Genomic DNA, 21,966 nt, shown 5'->3' with positions numbered 1-21,966 from the left:
CGGGGGATGTGGGAGGTGTGTGGCTGTCAAAGCAGAGGAGGCAGGGATGACTCAGTTGAGCACTTAGAGTAAGACCATTTTCATGGGGTGATGCTTCTTCTAGCTTTGCTGCATGTGCTGATTTTTATTGTTGATATTGAACATCCTCTGGTTTATTGTCTCAACGTGGCCATGTCTGATTTTTGTTGATCATCAGGTTATCGTGTGGTTCTATTGTCCATATATAATATCCACTGAAGCCTGGAATGGAAGCTGGTTCATTTTGTAAAGTTCAGCTAATATCCATATTATTGCTGTTGTGAGGAAACCCAATTAACCCAGTTTTTGTGATTGATTGACGCTTTCACTGTGCTGTGCTTCCCACTGAACAGCTGGAAGCATTTTGATCAAGAAGGTGCTACTCAATTGTGCTATGTAGAAATGTGTTAGTCTAAGAACTTTCTATATAGCGCCAGACTGATGTTAACATATAAAGAGAATGCGGTGATATAGGATGATCAGTACTGCCTTATTCTTCATCATCATTTGAAATGAAATGCTAAAAGGCTTAAACATGGACGCAGCTGGTGTTCCAACAGAGCCCTGAACTCAGCTATAATGACAATGTATGAGATGAGCTTCATACAGTTTATATCAGCTTTATTCACCAAATTTTTTTTGTACCTTAAAAAAAGACTTTTTAGATGATAATATTAGGGCTGGGCGATAATTCAATAACGATATATATCGATCGATAGACGTGTGGGGCAATAGAAAAAAAGAGGGTCGATAAAAGTTCGATAAAAAAGAAACGCAGTTTTCCTTCCTTCTCATTGTAGCCTAGCATGTAGGTTTATGCTAGTCACTGCTTCCTCCCAACCAATCACAATCGCGGACCCAGACACGCCGTCACCAAGCGCCGCCCTCTCAAACCACAACACAGAGCACATGAAGATGTCGCAGCAAGGAGAGGCGGAGGAAATTGTTTCAAAGAAGGGTTTTTGTAGTTCGGCAGTCTGGCAGTATTTCGGTCATGGCAAGTCGGACCAAAAACAAACCACAGTCATCTGGAAAATGTGTCGGGAACCAGTGAAAACCAGTCTGATAACGAAAACAACTTTTTTTTATCATCTCAGCCGCTCGCAGCCGCAGGAGTAAGAGCTGTGTAGGCCCCGGTGCGGCTCTCCTCCGAGGAATCTTCGGAAAATATATATATATTTTCAGGTCTGGTCAGTTTCCCACGTAGTTCTAACAATTGAGATAAAAATGCTGAGGGGCCAGAAACTTCAAAGTAATAACTCAGGTTAAAGCAGGAAACGGGGGGGGGGCGGCGGCGGTGGGGGGGCATTTATTTATTTGTTATATTTATTTTGGTCACTTTTCTGGTCACTTTAGTTTATTCTTTGTCAGTATTTAATAACATAACTCAGGTCTCTTAAGTAATTTTTCTTTAAAACAATTATGTTATGGTTAAAAAAGTTGGTTAAATAAAGATTTAATTTGAAGTCTGTGTTTGTGTTTTTTATTAAAATTAAATCATTTAGCAATATTATAAAAAGTCCAGGCAGAGCTGCACATAAAATATGGTTTCAAATCTTTTCAATAATTATCGATATCGATCAATATGCATTTTTTTTATCGATAAGCTTTTTTTTTTCTATATCGCCCAGCCCTAGATAATATGAAAAAACTAACTTTTTATTTACTTTATGTTAATATACATATAAGTATTTAAAGAATAGAAGAAGCAGAAACAGGAAAAAGCTGAATTAACAAAATACGCATAGTATCTTATCTGTCAAGTGTTTATCAGAGAGTGTGCACATGGAAAAAAAACTGTCTTTGTGTTGCCTGACTTTATCACGCTCTGTATTTTCAGCTAAAGGTAAAAATCTAAACAGTTTTTGCGCAGGATATGTGCGGTCTGCAGAGATGTTGGATGCCCTATTTGTAACCCCATACTAGTAGAAGACTTATATGTAAGGAAGGTCAGAGCTGATCATCCCTCTGCAGACCTAATTGTTTCTTGTAGTTTGAACCTGTCCTGTTTAATGGATGATCCAAACCACAAAGTGATTGGTGTTCCTAGGACAGACTGAATGAGAAGATGACTAGTAGCTCCAGGTCTTAACATTTGTGTAAAAGGAAGCAGTTTCTCTCCTAAACTTTCTTTCCAAGGTGTCTATGTGTGAGGGGATCCAGTATGGGATGTACTCCAGAATTCTGTCCTCATCTCCCACTGTCTTGAGCAGATTAAGCTGCATGTGGATCATGTGCATTATTTAAGTACAGATATAAAGAGGCAGGGCGGTGGCAGTTATTGTGCGGGAGAAAAGCTCCTCAGCCTCACCTGCTTCTGCTGCTGCAGTGATCAGTTGACAGGTTGAGGCTGCCTCTGTGGGATGGATAAGCTTCTGAAGGAGGATTAACTGGTGTGATGGTGTTCATGACCATTTTGAAGTCCATGACGATGAAGCTGACGTGTCCTCCTGGATGGTCAATTCATTCAGGAAAATGTGTGGCGCCAAAATGACAGCATCACATGCTGACCGGATTGCACGGTAAGAACACCCCGAAAATAATGGGGGCTCACTGGTCGCACAAAGCGTTTCATGACTACAGATGTCAGTTGGACAGCTCTGTAGTCATTTAAACCTAAGATGGTCTCTTTGGAGATGGGATGATGTTGGAGAGATTATAACACAAGGGAACCCCACAAAGCTCCAGAGGCCTTTTAAGGATCTGGGTTTAGATGGCCATCAGATGGTCTGCCAAGGCTCTCTTGCTGTTAATTAAAATAATTCTGCAATTCCGACTGTTCAATTATCCAGCCAGAAATACACCTAAAGGTTATTAATGGCACCGAAACGAATATTGCAGATACAACTTTGACATTTAACCAAATTTTAGTGGAGTTTATAGAGTCTGTCTATGATTTTGACCTTGTGTGGTTCCGAGTTTTCTCTGTTTAAGCAATAATCAAAGAGGCTGACCAGGGACCTGTTAATTTTTTTAAATTTTACACCAGAATTATTAGTAAAGTTGTACTTTTTCAGGGTTAAATACAAGAAATGGGATTAAAAGAAAAAGGCATTTTTTATGACACTGGTGATCAATGCCTTGTTAGTCTTAGATTAGGAAAAATGTGAAAGCCTTCCAAATCTTATAAACAGTGAATGCCAGAGGCGTTTGTCACCCTTAGTAGCTCCTAAAGGCAACACAATGGACCACTTCAACAGAAGGAGATGGCATTTGACAGTCCCACAGGCTATGGTGGACCACAGCTACTGATAAGCAGACTTTCACAAAAAAAGTACTTTATTTCTGGCTGGGCTGTATAAGTTAGCCTCTCACAACAGGGCTAAGAATGATTTGCCAGCAGCTGTGCAGACTTGTAGAATGAATCGACATCTCTTGTGTGTTAGGTGGTGCTTCAGGGAGTTTCAGTCCTTTTCCAGACATGGGGGTCAGTAAGCTTTTTTTCTGTAGTATTTATTTGAGTAAAATGTTCATCGACAAAAAACTGTGGAGCAGAGGCAGAGCGTAATATATATATATATATATATATATATATATATATATATAGATATATATATATATATAGATAGATATATAGACATACATAAGCAGCAGAAAGGTTCTTAAGAATTGTCAATGACAATGGAAACAAAAGAAAGGAAGCAGCTAAATGGGATTGAACTGATTAAACAGAAAAATAAACTGCTAAACCATAATAGAACCAGAGCAAAACTGCTACAAAGATCTAAGAAATGAAGCCAGACATGGCAGAAACTTAAGATAAATTCACTTATGTGAACATGAACACAATAAACTAATATGGCAAGACCCAAATGGCAAATCTGTTCATCAGCCTTAAGGCAAAATCAAAACATAACGTTTTGGAGATCAAAACCTAAGAAAAAAATCCAAACAGGAACAATAACCTTAATAATTAAACAAAAACCCATATTTAAAGCTGATAATAAACATAAGAGAAAACTAAACAGTAAGTCAAAAGACTCGAAGGACTCAAATCCTGACAGTACATTTTGATTCACAGCAGATGATGCTGTTAAATTTTCCCACCAGAAATACATTATGCTTTAAAGTTTTAGAGGCATGGGTCCAGTTGTGTGAGATGTGTTTAAGTCTTAGATCTTTGTACTCCACTTCCTCAGTCGAGTTCTACTTGAGTTATCCTGAGACAATCTCCGACATCCTGTTGAGAGGGGATTGTAATTGGTATCCAGCAGTACAAGAGCAGTGTCTTTGCAGGGAATTCTTCCACTGAGAGCTGCTCCATCATGACAACGTTGTGATTTTTTTCTTATGAACTGTCATGGAGGTTAAAAAAAGAATGCAACTGGTGAATTATTCATAGATGCATGGCCAAAACCAATAACTTTGGTTCCAGTCGCCTGCATGCTGCATGCTGTGTGTGTACTGAGAATAAAAACATTAGCTGCTCCGAGTTCCCTTTGATTCCTGGAAATGAAGAAGCAAAGTAATATGAAGGATTGTTTGCATACTGGACGGTGATGTTAAATTTAAATAAAAGTGATCACTACAGAGAAACACCTTTCTTTTTTACTGTTTCTTCAGTTCAGTTTCAATTTTGGTATAGTTACTGCTCTAAGTGACTTGCTCTGCTAGCTAAATGCATGTTTTACAGTCTTTATACTCCATTTAATGACTACTCTATAACTAAATTAGTTGTTGATTGTTCAAATGATTGATTAATCGCAATTAATCTGATTAATAATTTAAGCCCTAATCTAAATGATAACACAAAATAAAGACAGACCATGTGCCTTGCGTCATGGTATTATCAAGGGTTGCAACTAGTTTCTTTTTTTCTAACTGATTAATCCGTTGAATGGATTAACATTCAGATAGAAATAGGAACCTTAGAGAAGATTTTTGCAGAATTAAAGCCAAATGCAGCTAAAACCGTGCCACTTGAGGAGTTTTGGATGGAGCTCATTCACAAACAAAAAATGTTGCAAAGTGTTTGCTTATTTTTTTTCAATTTCTATATGACTGCTGCTCTGAGTGGGTTGTTTTTTCTCAGTCAGTGGCCTGTGAGTCTGTATACCTCCAGTTAACGAGGATTTGATTAGTTGTTGATTATTTCAATAATAGATTAGTTTGGATTAATCTAATAAATTTTTTCAGCCCTGGTATTATATCAAAAGGCAATAAAAAAACATTAAATAATTGCTTTTATTTCAGAAAGAAAAATAAAACTTTTTTCTACTTCTGAGGTGATTTTTAAAACTATACTTATTAGAGATGTCCTGATACAACTTTTTTATTTCAGATAAACAGATATTGCAGCTTTGAGTATTAATTGCCTTCAACATTTATTCAATACAGTATATGCAGGAATCATACATACTCACGTAAATGTAACTAAATGAACTGAATTAACTCACACTGTTTTGAATTGAATTGATTTGAGCTAGAACCGTAAAATATATGATATCGCGTTTCTCATCCTATTATCAGTCAGTGCAAAAGCACAGTCAACTAAGGACTGCTGGAAGACAATATTCGGTTAGGTCATATTTAGCGTCAGCTTTGGCATATGGATAAAGGTTTTTAAGGGGGGAATTATTTTAAAAGTGGGCTTTATTTGGACAGCTGACTGACACAGAAACAGAAAGTACAGTCTAATTAACATGGGGTTCGTTGAGAAACTTTAACTGGCCTTTGATTAGAGGGATGTAAAACCATACGGGAAGTATGTTGAAACCTCACACTTCCTTGAAACAAGTAACGTGCCCAACCCCAGTCCAGTTTAAATTATATTTACCAGTAAAAACAGCTAGTAAATAAAAGTAAGTCAAATATTTTATAATTGTTGCAAAAGTCAGCAGAAGAGAATCCATTTGGCAGCAATATAAAAAAAAATATTGCAAACAAAAAGATTATTTCTGCAAAATGAAAGATTTTCATGCCAGTACAGATGCTTCTGTTCTTTTTATGGAGAAGTAGAACATTTCAGAGCTGTGTCCACAATATACTGCACATATTCTTTTCTATTATGATGGGGTTGGTCTCAGGGTCGTTCCAGAGAGAATAGTTATTCTTTTGTACTTTGAAGGAAATACATGATTGCTGAAGGCATGGAAACTGCACCTAAAATATTTTTGTTTGCCACATCATTTATTTGCAGCGTTTGAGTCTCAGACAGACCTAAGGCTACAGCTGCGAAATATATATAACAGTGACTTTGACAGCTGCAAGTTTACAGTAGGTTGATTATTGCTTAGCTGGTATTAGGTTTGGTTTCCCTGCAGGCCAAACTATAAATCAAACTCATGTCTTCCCTTTGCCGGGTAATGAGCAGTTGTTGCAAACTAATGAGAGGCAGGTCACCAGTAGAGTACTACTTTGAAACCTGTGACTTTATTTCTTTACCTGATTGTTCCTCAGGACTATGTGAACCTTACAACCACCTATTATTTATTTCCATTAAGTCAGGTTGGGCTTTGTAACCCTGGATCAATCCTTATGAGCTGCATTTTGCCAAGGTCAGCAGTGTTCATCATTGCAGTAAGTGAATAAACAGTCTGCTTCTCCCTGTTGCTTACCAAGCTGGTTTGAAAGCATTATTCCCTTTCTGTGCTCCCGCTGTCAGGTCTAAACCTTGAATTGCTTAGAGTGATTAGTAGCAGGGAGCGTGCTGCAGCAATGGTCCCAGGCTACTTTTGTTTATGTTGAGGCTTTTACGCATTCTGTTTAATGCGCTTGTGGCGCTCCCTTTTGATCCCGGAAGGAGGCTGCTGAGATACCCCTTTACACCCCCCCCCCCCTTACGCTTGCATAAGCACCACCAAATTCAGTTCTGTCTGACAAGCCGTTTTACCACCCCCACCTCACATCTACCCAAGTCTTTCTTCCCCTCTATTGAAAACACACCTTTCTGTTGACTGAGGGAGCTTTTCTATAGAGCAGAGGCATGTGAAAATCTTTCAGAAAAGGAGTAAGTGGTGCCTGTTTGGGTCATTCTTTGCACTCAATAGATGTTGTGGACAATGTTCTTGATATCTGCCCAAATTTCCTCCAAGCATGTCTAGAAGTAGGCATGGGGCAGTACGAGATTCTCACGGAGAGTGAAATACCACAGTTTTGCAGTAATCATTTGAAAATGTTAAACTAAAACATTCCTGTTGCTGAAATGTTAGAATTAATAATTATATATACAGTATACTGTATATTTTATGTGATTTGAACATAAACCTACATTTAACAGTTGGGTTTCTTATCCACACTACATCTGCGGAGTCCATTGGGATCTGCATTTGAAATGAACCCAAAGCAAAAAGACCTCACTTTTTTTAGTTAATTATTGGGTTATTTATCGCAATCAAGTTTTGTTATCCCAATATTCACTAACATTATCACATAGTTTCCTAAGGTCATGCAGTCCTGTTCCACATCATAAGTGTCTTTTATTGTCTTAAAACATTTAGAACTTTTTGAAACTCTGAATTTCATAGTCAAACTAAAAGTACACTATATTGCCAAAAGTATTTGCTCACCCATCCAAATTATTGGAATCAGGTGTTCCAATCACTTCCATGGCCACAGGTGTATAAATTCAAGCACCTAGGCATGCAGACTGTTTTTACAAACATTTGTGAAAGAATGGGTCGCTCTCAGGAGCTCAGTGAATTCCAGCGTGGAACTGTGATAGGATGCCACCTGTGCAACAAATCCAGTCGTGAAATTTCCTCGCTCCTAAATATTCCACAGTCAACTGTCAGCTGTATTATAAGAAAATGGAAGTGTTTGGGAACGACAGCAACTCAGCCACGAAGTGGTAGGCCACGTAAACTGACGGAGCGGGGTCAGCGGATGCTGACGCGCATAGTGCGAAGAGGTCGCCAACTTTCTGCAGAGTCAATCACTACAGACCTCCAAACTTCATGTAGCTCAAGAACAGTGCGCAGAGAGCTTCATGGAATGGGTTTCCATGGGCGAGCAGCTGCATCCAAGCCATACATCACCAAGTGCAATGCAAAGCGTCGGATGCGGTGGTGTAAAGCACGCCGCCACTGGACTCCAGAGCAGTGGAGACGCGTTCTCTGGAGTGACGAATCGCGCTTCTCCATCTGGCAATCTGATGGACGGGTCTGGGTTTGGCGGTTGCCAGGAGAACGGTACTTGTCTGACTGCATTGTGCCAAGTGTAAAGTTTGGTGGAGGGGGGATTATGGTGTGGGGTTGTTTTTCAGGAGCTGGGCTTGGCCCCTTAGTTCCAGTGAAAGGAACTCTGAATGCTTCAGCATACCAAGACATTTTGGACAATTCCATGCTCCCAACTTTGTGGGAACAGTTTGGAGCTGGCCCCTTCCTCTTCCAACATGACTGTGCACCAGTGCACAAAGCAAGGTCCATAAAGACATGGATGACAGAGTCTGGTGTGGATGAACTTGACTGGCCTGCACAGAGTCCTGACCTCAACCCGATAGAACACCTTTGGGATGAATTAGAGCGGAGACTGAGAGCCAGGCCTTCTCGTCCAACATCAGTGTGCGACCTCACAAATGCGCTTCTGGAAGAATGGTCAAAAATTCCCATAAACACACTCCTAAACCTTGTGGACAGCCTTCCCAGAAGAGTTGAAGCTGTTCTAGCTGCAAAGGGTGGACCGACGTCATATTGAACCCTATGGATTAGGAACGGGATGTCACTTAAGCTCATATGTGAGTCAAGGCAGGTGAGCAAATACTTTTGGCAATATAGTGTATATCAAGCTGCCAGTAGCCAGGCAGGTTGCAGACATATCCATCATACCTTGCTATCTATGATTTCATAACATATGCAATTATGGGTTTTCCCTGCCATAATTGTCAGCATGTTATACAATGGGAAATACCGCCCTAGATGAGACCAACTGTGTCTTTATTACTAGTTCAACAAACAAACAAAAAATAGATCTTTTTAGAGCCAGGTGAATAGCAGTCACCAGGCTCTAAGATGGTAAATTTTTTGTTTTATGGTTGGGGAAAATTTGTAGCAGTTTTGAAAGCATAACATTTTAAAGCATTGGTAGACATAGAAATACACATTTTTTGGAATAAAAAATCGGGACAAGCTGTGTGGATGGATGGATGGATGGATGGATGGATGGATGGATGGATGGATGGATGGATGGATGGATGGATGGATGGATGGATGGATGGATGGATGGATGGATGGAGGGATGGATGGATGGATGGATGGATGGATGGATGGATGGATGGATGGATGGACTTATACTGCAGTATCAAATGGTTGATAGTTTGGTTGATAGTTTTGGCCAATATTTGCGTTTCTCTTCTTGCATCGTTAATGCATGCACACATTCACAGATTCATTATTGCATTCAGGAGATATGCATTGAGCTCAATGGATGAAGCGCATACATTGCTGTTTCTTTCATTAACTAGCCATTGTTACGTTTTTGTTTTATTTGTAGAAATGAAGAAAAATCCATATCAATTTCAAGAATCCATCCTCAAAAAATGGTCAGAACATATTAGGGATCGGTTGGGTTGATGACATAGTAATAATTTTTTTTGGGGGGGTTTTTTTTTTTTTTTTTGCTTATTCACCCTTATGTATCCTTGTTTATTAGCAAATATTTGTGTAAAAATCTAATGAGTAATACAATGGGAGCTGATTTCATACACAAATAACAGTACATTGTCTGAATATGTCAGCGTTTAGTCCTGCCCTCTGCAAAGAAGAATCTCCTACATTTGGGGAAACAAAGGTTGTACAGAGAGTGGAAGCCAGATTTATATTCAGCACCAGCTCTGAATAGCAATTCTCACTACACTGCTAATTGTTTGATGGATAGTGCAGAGCCATTTGCATTTATATCGCTCCACAAAACGCCTCCCGCCTATTTAGATCCCATATTTAACTTCTGACACTATAGCAATGGTCACAACTGCTTGGCTAAAGTCTCAGGAAGTGTTTTTTTAACAAAGGGTGCCACTGTTTAACCTGCAGGTGGTGTGTTTAATGGGTGGGTGTGAAAGAGTTTATTTTGTGCAAGGAACCAGAGATGTCTTTATTTTGGTGTTGCTTCTTTTGAAGACTTAGTTATTTAAAATATATTTAAATTTCCTGGTGGAATAAAGATGAAAGCTGTCTTAATTTTAGCACACTTCTGAGAGTGGCAAGGTACATCATTTGCTTTAAAAGCTCACGTCTTTGGGTGTCAAGAAGCTTAGTAGTAGAGGGGGCCTGCTATTCAGGCAAAGGCATATAGGCAGTTAGTCCTGGGTACGATACCCTAGTCCTTGGACATTTGCCATAGGGCTTACCCTTCTTATAGTAAGGCTAATAACAAATACAATCCACTGCTGCCACAAAACATAAGAAGATTTCTAAGAAATTTTTATTTTTTATTTTTTACAGTGTTGATTGAATATTTCTCAAAATGTTCCAACTGCATGTACAGTAAGCTAAAGCGGTTAACAGAAATACAAATATATCTTAAAAAGTCTTATCTCTATATAGGGATTAAAAAATCTTAGAAATGTTCCATTAAAGGTTTAGGTTACGTTTAGTTTAATGCTAATTACTTAAATTAATTCATCTGATTTTAATGAATTTATAAATTTCTTTGACTTCTCTTTGGTATCAAAAAGTTTTCTTTAATTGAATTTCATTATTTTTTTTCCCCCCTTTTTTCTATTAACATACGCATCTAGCTGTTTTGTTGCATTTCAATCTGATTAATAGCTCTAAATTTACAGGTACATTCAGTAAATGAGGATACCTGTCAACATTTTATTTTTGGTTATTCTATATATAATTCAGATCAAATGCAAACCCTTGTCATGGATTAAAACACAAAGGGTTTTATTTCCTAAACACTTAAATTTACTCTATTTATTCTCTGAAGTTTATAATATGATGTAAGACTAATGAAAGAGTGGTTTTAAAAACAGAAATGTCATCTTTTTAGCAACACATTTTTAAGGAAATGTGCTTTCTTGGCAGCACTAGTCTATTTTAGCTTCTGCTGTCTCAAAGTTTTAACTTATATTTGACAGAATTTCACCAGTCTGCTGCAGGTAGATAAACATCTAGAGCAGAGGAGAAAACAGTAATGTCAGCCTGAATTACACGAAACCAGGACTCTTATTGCCTAGCACATAGCTGGATGTGGTGTTTGAAAAAAACAAAAACAAAAAAAAAACTGTACAACAAAGGAAGAATAATTTAGAGATAGTTTATTTTCTGTTTAAACCTTTGAACCATATTTAGACTTTATACGGTAACTTGCACTGGAAAAACGATCCAGAAATAAGTAGAAATTTCTTAAATTAAGTTAATTAATTATTAATTAATTATTTACCCTTATTTTGACTAGGTAAATGAGATAATTTGCAAATGGAATGAGTATTTTTAGATATTTACATAAAATGCACTTGAAACAAGACAATGTGAATGCATTTTCTTATTTTAAATGTAAATTGTCTTGTTCCATTTGCAAAACGTCCCTTTAACCTTCTCAATTCAAGAACAAATGCACTTATTTTAAGAAAAATTACTAATCTAGATTTATATTTTTTCCAGTATGCAAAGTGTTTCTATTTCCTGGAGATTTTTAATTCGTCTGTTTTTATCTGAAAGTAGATATTAAAATCATGCAGCATGCTAAAAGTTCTCAGTTTTCACAATCTTTACCTTTTCTTGCCTTTCCTACTAAATATGCATTTCTTCTGAATCTCTGTAACTGATTAATTCTGCTGTCCTGTTAACCCTGCAACCCTTCCTTTGTTGGACCCCATCCCTCCTCTGTTGAGCTCACAGGTGCTACACACTTCCTTTAACATCCACAAGAGACGATAATCTACCCTGGTGCAGATAACTAAATTGAAAAAGGTGGAGTCTGCAATTGCTTTGAACAAGAAAACAGACCATCCATCATTTCTTTTGTCTTTCAAGAGAGACCTTCATTGATTTGGATCATTGTAAAGATACCCGGTTGGTTTCCTTTCAGGTACAGCTTAAGCTTTGTAGCTTAGGCTTTAGAAAAACTTTGAAAGAAAAGCACAGTTCTTATCTTCGTTTTAGAGATTTTAATCAGTGGCGTTTGTTTTTTCATCAGTCTTTGCTAATAAGTATTTTTTAATGCTCCCTTACTAACCTTCTTTTTCATTACTTCAAGGTGTTCCTCACAGTCTGCCAACTCTTATCTGGAAATGATAACATTGCTTTTCAATGTGTTACCTGTCTCTTAGTAAGAGATCTGTTTCGGATGCATTAAAAAAATCATCAGCTTCAACGCAGCACTCTGAGAAGTTGTTAGCAGCTCTGAAGATGCATATTTGCATCTCATATCATCAGTCATTGTGTGCAGTTTGCTAAAACCCTTGCTGGGTTTCCCATGGTCTCAAAAGTACACCTCATTGCATAGGAGCTGATTGATAATGAGATGGATGGTCTCTGCAGAATTTCGGCCAAAGCACTTAGCATCTCTCTTTGAAAACAAAAGCAATGCACTTTCACAAAGCATGCTTAAAAACTTTGGGAAGCTGCTTGTTTTCCACCCTCTTGCATTTGCATCAAGGATCTTGGGTAAAATTGAAAAAAAGAAAATTCGCCCCATTTGAAATCTTAGAAGCAGCTGAAGTGCTCTTCTTGCACTGAACCCCCCCATCCCCAAACACACACACACTGTGACCTTCCCACCAGCCCCTCGCTCCTCATGTGGCCTCAAATCATTAATCACCGGGATCTTTTCAGCTGTCAATACATACAAAAAGGATCCCCAAAGCCAACAATGATGTCTGAAATGCAACGTTTTTCTTTTCTTTTTAAAGCAGGGGCAAATACAGTTCACCGAGGATTATTGTTTTTTGCTCTGTCCGGTGCAAACCTCGTATTGTTTTCATAAAGAGCATTTGGTGGAGGCATCCTTATCTGAACAGTACAGCATATTGTCATTAAAAAGAATGAGACTTGCCATGATTCGTTCGTATCTCTCTTTCAAAACATATGTGTGTTCTTCTTGAGTGAGGTACAACTTATTTTCCCTTAAAAGTGTCTACTAGTTGGGAAGCAGAATCCCTATGCTGAAATACTTATGAATATTTAACCATTAAGTTGCTTCAAAATGGTAAAAAAAACAAAAAAAACAAAGATATAAAAACAAAACTAAACTGTAATCATTCACAGCTTTGCCAAAACACTCAGTTTCAAATTATACACAGGTGGACTGTTGGATAATGAGATAACTGTTAAAGGGCCTAGTCATGTATTTTACCTGTAAAAACACACAAAATAACAGTTTATTCATCTTCGCGGAAAAATGTAGTATAAGCGTTACTCCTAATAATATTTACTTAGTCCCTTTTTTTACCTGAGAAGGATTTTTTCAATGGGTGCAATTAGCAGACATAAGCATGGTGGTGCACCATCTGCCGACAGTAGTTTCTCAAGCATCCATCAACTTGGCAGTGAAATCTGAATACTTCTGCAGCTTCAGCGAACACCAATATTTATAGTGTATTCTGAGCACTACTAGTGACACATCTCTTTTGCATCAAATATAGTTTTGCACTTTTTCACTTTCCACTTTGAGCTCCAACAGCTCGTTTTTAATCAATGTGCGCATAGACATTATCATACCGCCTGTCACATGGTCTTGTTATACTATATATGTATAGAATGTACTCAGTTTACTGCTTAATAAAGTAAAAGTCAAGTATAAAACACAGAAATTAAATATAATAAGACAAGTGGGTGCTGTAATTTAATTGGAAAGCCTTTATATGCAACCAGAGAGAGCCGCTGGTGTTGAGATGAGTAAAAAAACCTACATGACTAGGCCCTTTTAAAATACATTTCAAGCGTAGTTTTTTTTTTATGGGTATCAGGGGAAAGAGCACTGAATACGAATGTAAGCCTCATATTACTGATTTTACTGCAAATCCTTTTAAAAAACAATCCACCTCTTTCCTTCCACTTTATAGTTATGCACTACTCTGTTTTATATCTATCACATAAATTCCCAATGAAAGACCTTGAAGTTTGTAGTTGTTTCTTGAAAAAAACATGTATGATACCTTATGGATTGCTCTGTGTTGGACATATTTAATACTTAGGTACTGAATAGACAGTCACCAACTTTTTATAAAATTGATTTGCTCATTGGCATTTGTTAATCTGACTTAATGTCTTAAAACACTTGGTCACTATAAATGAGCCGCTTGCAAGACTCCATCACTTACTACTGTACAATTACCCATCGATTCATTCTGTTTCACTGACACAGCATCTTCTTATTTTTTTGATATTCACTTCAGTATTTTGTCCTTGGAGGCATGTAAAGAAAGTGGTGCATAGCTGAATACTTAAATTTCCTCTCTCTCCTATTGATCTTATCCTGGGTGTGCTGTGTGGCAGTTGGGGCTTTACAATGCAGATTTTAATCACCTCTGCTGGCTCACAGTGGTCCCTGGATGTGTCTAGCTCCACAGATTTCAGGCTTGGGATGATTTGCAGCACGTAAACAACACAACTCAAGGAAGGACACCTGCCACTTTGTCCACCTGCCACTGTCTTGCACATTTTCTGTGCCGCATGTGAAATACAATATTTGTGGGATAGTTGTGTCATAAACTTTATGGGTACATGATTTGTTGTGTCAGATTTTATTAGATGAAAGGCTGGGCTCTTTGCTGTGGGCTGAGCCATGCAAAATCTCCACCTGGAAACAGGCATGTTTATTAAACACTATGTGTTTCTGAAGTGACTTATACAAGTGGCTTTAACCTTTGGCTGTGTCTCCATAGAGGGAATTCATTGTTATTTACTGTTAACACAATTTTGGATGTTTACTGAGACGAGAGAAGATGTTTATTTTATATATATTTTTGCAATCAAACTGTCGAAACAGTCTTCATAGCTCATTTTGTGACAGGACCAAAATCACAGTGCATTGTAATACAAATTTTCCCCTAATTGTGAAAGGGAAGGAACAAGGTTAATGATTTGTATTTTTCCTTATAAACAAACCAAATGAGAAGTTTGCAAATGTATACTCCTACTCTTAGTCTCTACTTACAGTAGTTAATCCACATTAACTAACAGCTGCAGGTCTTTTGGGGTATTTCTCTTCATGCCTTTCACATCTCCATATCGAAACTTTTGTGATACACACACCTTATTTTAATGACAAACATCATATGAGTAAAAATATTGGGTATAAGAGCTTAAATGCAACCAATATTATCATTGCAGGATTTAAAGAACAACTGATCCCCAAATTAAACCTGTATTGCTAGTAAACTGTGCAAATGCATGTTTTACATATTCGTTTTATCACATTATGATATTTTAATGGTTTTACTACAGGGACATGCTTTATAAATAAACTTACCTTGCCTTGCCTCTTTGTGTAGTTCTTTATACACATTTGGACAAAATTGTTGGTACCCCTCTTTTACTAATAGAAAAACCCACAATGGTCACAGGATTCATTTAAATATAACAAAAGTGATAATGAATTTAATACTATTAAAATTTAAGAAAAAAATACAACAACCCATGTTACAGGCCTGGACAAAAATGACGTTAGCCTTAAGTTTTTAAGTGTACGTTTAACCTTAACGTATTTTGTTGGACAACCTTTTGAGGCAATCAATGATTCCTATAACTGTCAACGAGACTTCTCCACCTCTCAGAAGGTATTTGGCCCATTATGAGGATTACCCCATTTTTTAAAGGGTGCTTTTTCGATTTAGATCAGAGCTCATAGAAAGCCACTTCAGTATACTGTAGTCCAATATTTTCCTCTTAGCCATTCTTGGATATTTTTAGCTGCGTGTTTGGGGTCTTTATTGAGTTGAAAACCCATGAACTGTGACTGACACCAAGCTTTCTGACACTGGACAGACCATTTCTCTCTAAAATTCCTTAATAGCCTTAATTTTTTAACTGAACCTTTTATATTAAAGATCAGCCCCAAAACATAACAGATCCTCCTCCATGTTTCACAGTAGGGATAGTGCTCTTTAAGGCTTCACTTTCCATCTGTGTACATAGCGCTGATATGCCTTGGTAAGAGTCTCATCAATTCATATCTTTATGGTTTGTCATCATGTAGTTTGGCAAATTGCAGTCTGCCATTTCTATGATTTGTTTTTCGCCTATGGTGTTCTCTCATTAAGTCAACTTTGGCACAAACAGTGACGGAAGGTTCAATCTGACACCTATGTTCCTAGAGCTTGAAGTTTAAATTTTTCAGTGCTGTTTTTTTTTTTTTACCGTTTCAGTATCTCTTTCTTTGATTTGTAATAAATGATCTTCCTGCAGCCACCTCCAGGAAGGTTGGCTATAGTCCCATTTATCCTACACTTCTGAATTATCCTGCTCTCCCCAATCCCCTGCATGTTCTCAGCTCTACCAGGTACTACCTCCTTTGCAGTTGTGCCATACCCTTTCAGTTTTCATCTGATTATGTTAACTCTGTAACGTATCTAAAGATTTTGATATTGTTGTTAAGCATATCCCTGCTGTACACTTCTCCATAGCTGTTGAAAGCCACTTTACTGCAGGGGCAGGTGCCACTTTTTTTTACAATTCATCACAGAAAGGCACACCAGACGTTGGTTTCTAAATCTGTATTGTTAGATTCTTTATTACAAATTTCAAGGTAATCTAGAGTTATTATTTCTTCTCTAATTACTTTGCTTTTAACAAATAGCCTAGAATTCTATTAGTAGATATTTTTAACACTGTTCTTCCTTTACATAATCATCATTATTTTTGCTATAAAGTGTAAGAACCAATGAGGTGTTGGAAAAATCCTAAATTCTAATTGAATAACTTTAGTTTATCCTCACCCCTTAGGGCTACCCCTAAACCTAAACCTAACCTGAAAAACCCTAACCTATGATCTGTGCATTTTATTCTGAATTCAATATATTTGTGTGGGGACTGACCTCGATTTTGGGACTGACTTCCTGTGTGTATATTGCAGCAATGGTAGTAAAAAAATGGGGCCACCCTGTTCCTGTAGTACGGTACTCTGGTAACTTTGTGTTTAATCTGTTTTCTTTGTTCTTTTGTCATCGTGATGCTTTTTATTCATTAATATTCTCTAACAAACCTCTATACCGAACCGTTTCTAATGAGATTTAATTACACAAAGGTGGAATCCTTTGAATTAGGTGTTCTATAAAGGCAAAAAGTTAATCTTAGAGCTGGGCAACATTTTATTTCAATTAGATATTTTCTACCAAATCAGAACAATAACTTTTTTATTTCCTCACCTAAGTTTCATAATAAAAAATAGATGTATTGCTTTCAAAAAAGCATAAAATTAAAGGGCAACAAATTCTAGCCTAGAAAAATGCTTTTTAAATATGCATAGTTCACAAAAAACAAGCAAGATAGAACACAGTGTTTTCTAGCTAATTTTATTACACATTGACCTACTGTAGTTTATTTATTATGAGGGCACATCTAAAAAGAAAAAGCAATAAACTGATGATTAAACTGAACAAACAGATTTTTAAACAATGATATCTTCATAAAGAAATAACTCAATGAATCGATAAAATCTATTATTTGCCTACTCCTAGTTAATTGAGTTCTGTTTTAGAGGTATCAGGAGTAAATTTCAATTCAATTCAATTCAGTTTATTTATATAGCGCCAAATTCACAACACATGTCATCTCAAGGCACTTTACAGTTCAACCAGATCATACAGTCAAATTGATACAAAGTTTTCTATCTAAGGAAAACCAGTTGATTGCATTGACTCATTGACTCAAATACAATCCCCCACACTAAGCATGCTTGTAGCGACAGTGGAGAGGAAAAACTCCCTTTTAACAGGAAGAAACCTCCAGCAGAACCAGGCTCAGTGTGAGCGGCCATCTGCCGAGGCCGACTGGGGTTCAAGGAGACAGAAGCAGAGATACAAAAAGCAGCTGTAAAAGGCGGCCCCGTCCAGGAAACACACAGCCAGGCAGACGAGCTCCAAGGCAGCTCCCATGCCAGAGGACGAAGAGAGCACATCCACTCAGTCACGGTCAGAGAAACAGGACCACACTGGAAAACAGGCCGATCTCCAACATCTATTAACAAGGGTGTTGATAGAAGCAGCACAGCTGATGTTTTTTTTTCCAGGATGACGTCACAGCCAAACAGGAACAGACGAGGCAAAGCTACTCTGAGGAAAAGCAGAGAGAGCAGAAGGTTAGAGATTGAACTAACAGATTCTGCAGAATAGGAGAACAGAGAGAGAATGAAGCAGAATGATGAAATGGGGGTCCCTATGTCCTCCAAAAGTCTAAGCCTATAGCAGCATAACTATAGAGATAGCTCAGGATAACCTGAGCCACCCTAACTATAAGCTTTATCAAAAATGAAAGTTTTAAGCCTAGCCTTAAAAGTAGACAGGGTGTCTGCCTCACGGACTAAAACTGGTAGTTGGTTCCACAGGAGAGGAGCCTGATAACTAAAAGATCTGCCTCCCATTCTACTTTTAGAAATTCTAGGAACCACTAGTAAACCTGCAGATTGAGAGCGAAGTGCTCTGTTAGGAACATAAAGAACAATCAGATCTCTGATATAAGATGGAGCTTGGCCATTTAAGGCTTTATATGTGAGAAGGAGGATTTTAAATTCTATTCTTGATTTAACAGGAAGCCAATGAAGAGAAGCCAGGATAGGAGAGATATGATCTCTCTTTTTCATTTTCATTAGAACTCTGGCTGCAGCATTTTGGATCAGCTGAAGGCTTTTAACTACAGTTTGTGGACTTCCTGATAGTAAAGAATTACAATAGTCCAGCCTTGAAGTAACAAATGCATGGACTAGTTTCTCAGCATCACCCCTGGACAGGATATTTCTAATTTTTGCAATGTTCCTCAGATGAAAGAAGGAAATTCTAGAAACCTCTTTGATATGGGATTTAAATGACAGGTCCTGATCAAAAATAACACCAAGATTTTTTACTTTATTATCTGAAATCAGTTTAATCCCATCCAAATGAAGTGACTGGCTAATCAGTTTCTTTTTCAGAGACTGGTCCAAAGACTATAACTTCTGTTTTGTCTGCATTCAGAAGCAGAAAATTAAGAGTCATCCAGGTTTTTATGTCTTCAAGACATGCCTGTAATCTATGTAATGGGTTAGCTTCATCTGGATTTATAGACAGATATAGCTGGGTATCATCAGCATAACAGTGGAAATTAATCCCATGCTGTCTAATAATTCTACCAATTGGGAGCATGTATAAAGTAAAGAGAATTGGTCCTAGCACTGATCCCTGTGGTACTCCACAGGTAACCTTTGAGCGTGTTGAAGATCTATCATTAACATGAACAAACTGAATTCGATCAGATAGATAAGATTTAAACCAGTCTAGTGCTGTTCCTTTAATTCCAACAAAATATTCAAGTCTTTCTAAAAGAATATTATGGTCAACTGTATCAAATGCAGCACTAAGATCCAACAGGACGAGCACAGATACAAGTCCATTATCTGAGGCCATGAGAATATCATTAGTGACTTTCACCAGAGCTGTTTCAGTGCTATGATGAGCTCTAAAGCCAGACTGAAACTCTTCAAAAAGTTCATTATGGTGGAAGTGATCGCAAACTTGTTTGGCAACTACTTTCTCAAGAATTTTGGATAAGAAAGGAAGATTGGATATAGGTCTATAATTGACCAAGTCATCTGGGTCAAGAGACGGTTTCTTAAGCAGAGGTTTAATTACAGCAATCTTAAAAGCTTTAGGTACATATCCCTGTAACAGAGATAGATTAATCACATCTAAAATGGAGGAGGAGATCAAAGGGAATACCTCCTTAAATAACCTGGTTGGAACTGGATCTAACATACAAGTTGAAGGCTTAGATGAAGACAATAATTTTGCTAATTCAGAGAGTTCAACTGGATCAAAGCAGTCTAAACCCGGTTCAGATTCCATGACTACCTCAGGTACAATCGCGGATAGAGGAGTGCTTATGATCTTATTTTTAATAAGATCAATCTTATTTATAAAGAATCCCATAAAATCATTGCTGCTAAGAGCAGGTGGAATGGACGGTTCAACAGAGCTATGGCTCTGGGTGAGTTTGGCAACTGTATTAAAAAGAAATCTAGGATTATTCTTATTCTCCTCTATTAATGAGGAGAAGTATGCTGCTCTTGCTTTACAAAGGGTCCTCTTATACAGCAGTAAACCATTTTTCCAGACTAGGAAGGACTCTCGCAGGCCTGTGGAGCGATAATTTCTCTCCAGTTTCCTAGCATTTTGCTTCAAAGTACGCAGCTCTGCATTAAACCAAGGAGCAAGCTTTCTATTTTTAACGGTTTTCATTTTCAAAGGAGCTGCGTTGTCTAAGGCAATACGCAGAGAACTAGCAACCCCCTCAACAAAATCATCAACCTGTGAAGGGGAATAAGCTAAGCTTTTGCACTCTGCAGCACTGCTCAGTGACACAGAGCAGAGAGAAAGTGAAGCAGATTCTTTAAAATTTATAACTGCACTATCTGATAAAGATCTACTAAAATTGAACCTTCTTTTGGGGGAGGAGAACTCTGTTAAAGTAATCCTGAAGGTTATTAGAAAGTGGTCAGAGAGGACAGGGTTGTGAGGAAATACTGTTATTTCTTCACATTCTATGCCGTATGTCAGCACAAGATCCAAAGTATGAAGATGAGAATGCGTGGGACTATTCACATTTTGAACAAAGCCAATAGTGTCTAAGATAGCATTAAAGGCTGCTCTTAAGCTATCGCCTTCAATGTCAGCATGGATGTTAAAATCTCCCACTATGATGACCCTGTCAGTATTTATTACCAAATCAGAAAGGAACTCTGAAAACTCATCTAAAAATTCAGAGTAAGGACCTGGTGGACGATACAAAGTTACAAAAAGAAGAGGTTTTCTTGCCTTGAAATTTGGATCAGGGAAATTAAGGGTTAAATGTTCAAAAGAGTTGTAGGAATTAATTGTTTTGGGAGTAATCAGTAAGTCAGACTCGAAGATTGTTGCTACTCCTCCTCCTCGCCCAGAACTTCTGGGGATGTGAAAATTTAAATAGCTTGAAGGAGTTGCCTCATTTATGCTCACATAATCCTCTTGCTGCAGCCAGGTTTCTGTAAGGCAAAACAAGTCAATGTGATTATCACAAATCAAGTCATTAACTAGCAGACTTTTAGAGGAAAGCGATCTTATGTTAAACAGACCGCATTTAATTGTTTTAACTTTTTCCCCAATTGGAGTTATTTTGATTTTAATTAGATTATCATGATTTACTCCTTTGGGAATCTTTGCTAATTTATTAGATTTTGGTCGTGGGCAAGACACTGTCTGGATGGAGTAAAGAGTGGGTAACAGTAGAGAAGCTGCAGAGATGTGTGTTAAACTACAACTCTGCTTCCTGGTCTGCACCCTGGGTGGTCAGGGTTTTGGAGGACTAATAAATGTGGCCAGATTCCTAGAAAGAAGAGCTGCACCATCCAAAGTGGGATGGATGCCGTCTCTCCGAATCAGACCAGGCTTTCCCCAAAAGGATTGCCAATTATTAATGTAGCCCACGTTGTTTTCAGGGCACCACCTAGACAACCAGCGATTGAATGACGACATGCGGCTAAACATGTCATCACTGGTCAGATCAGGGAGGGGACCAGAGAAAATTACGGAGTCCGACATTTTTTTGGCAAACTTACACACCGAAGCAACACTAATTTTAGTGACCTCCGATCGGCGTAACCGGGTGTCATTACCACCAGCGTGAATAACAATCTTACTGTATTTAACCTTATCCTTAGCCAGCAGTTTCAGGTAGGATTTGATGTCGCCCGTTCTGGCCCCCGGCAAACATTTGACTATGGTCCCTGGTGTCTCTAATGCCACGTTTCTGACTATGGAGCTGCCAATCACCAGAGTGGGCTTCTCAGTGGGTGTGTCACTGAGTGGGGAAAACCGGTTAGAAACGTGAACGGGTT

The 21,966-nt window shown here is 37.9% G+C and overlaps 1 protein-coding gene across 11 annotated transcripts in view; it reads left to right on the top strand.

Moving 5' to 3' along the window:
• The window catches only part of tenm4 (teneurin transmembrane protein 4), a 275,962-nt gene that overhangs the window by 40,635 nt on the left and 213,361 nt on the right, over positions 1–21,966 (top strand). The gene's annotated exons all lie outside the window — the stretch shown is intronic.

This window comes from Cyprinodon tularosa, unplaced genomic scaffold (assembly GCF_016077235.1).
Source record: "Cyprinodon tularosa strain WSP-4 unplaced genomic scaffold, ASM1607723v1 ctg188, whole genome shotgun sequence".
Taxonomy (NCBI): domain Eukaryota; kingdom Metazoa; phylum Chordata; class Actinopteri; order Cyprinodontiformes; family Cyprinodontidae; genus Cyprinodon; species Cyprinodon tularosa.
Note: the sequence above shows the minus strand (reverse complement) of the source record. Positions and strands in the feature narration are given on the sequence as shown.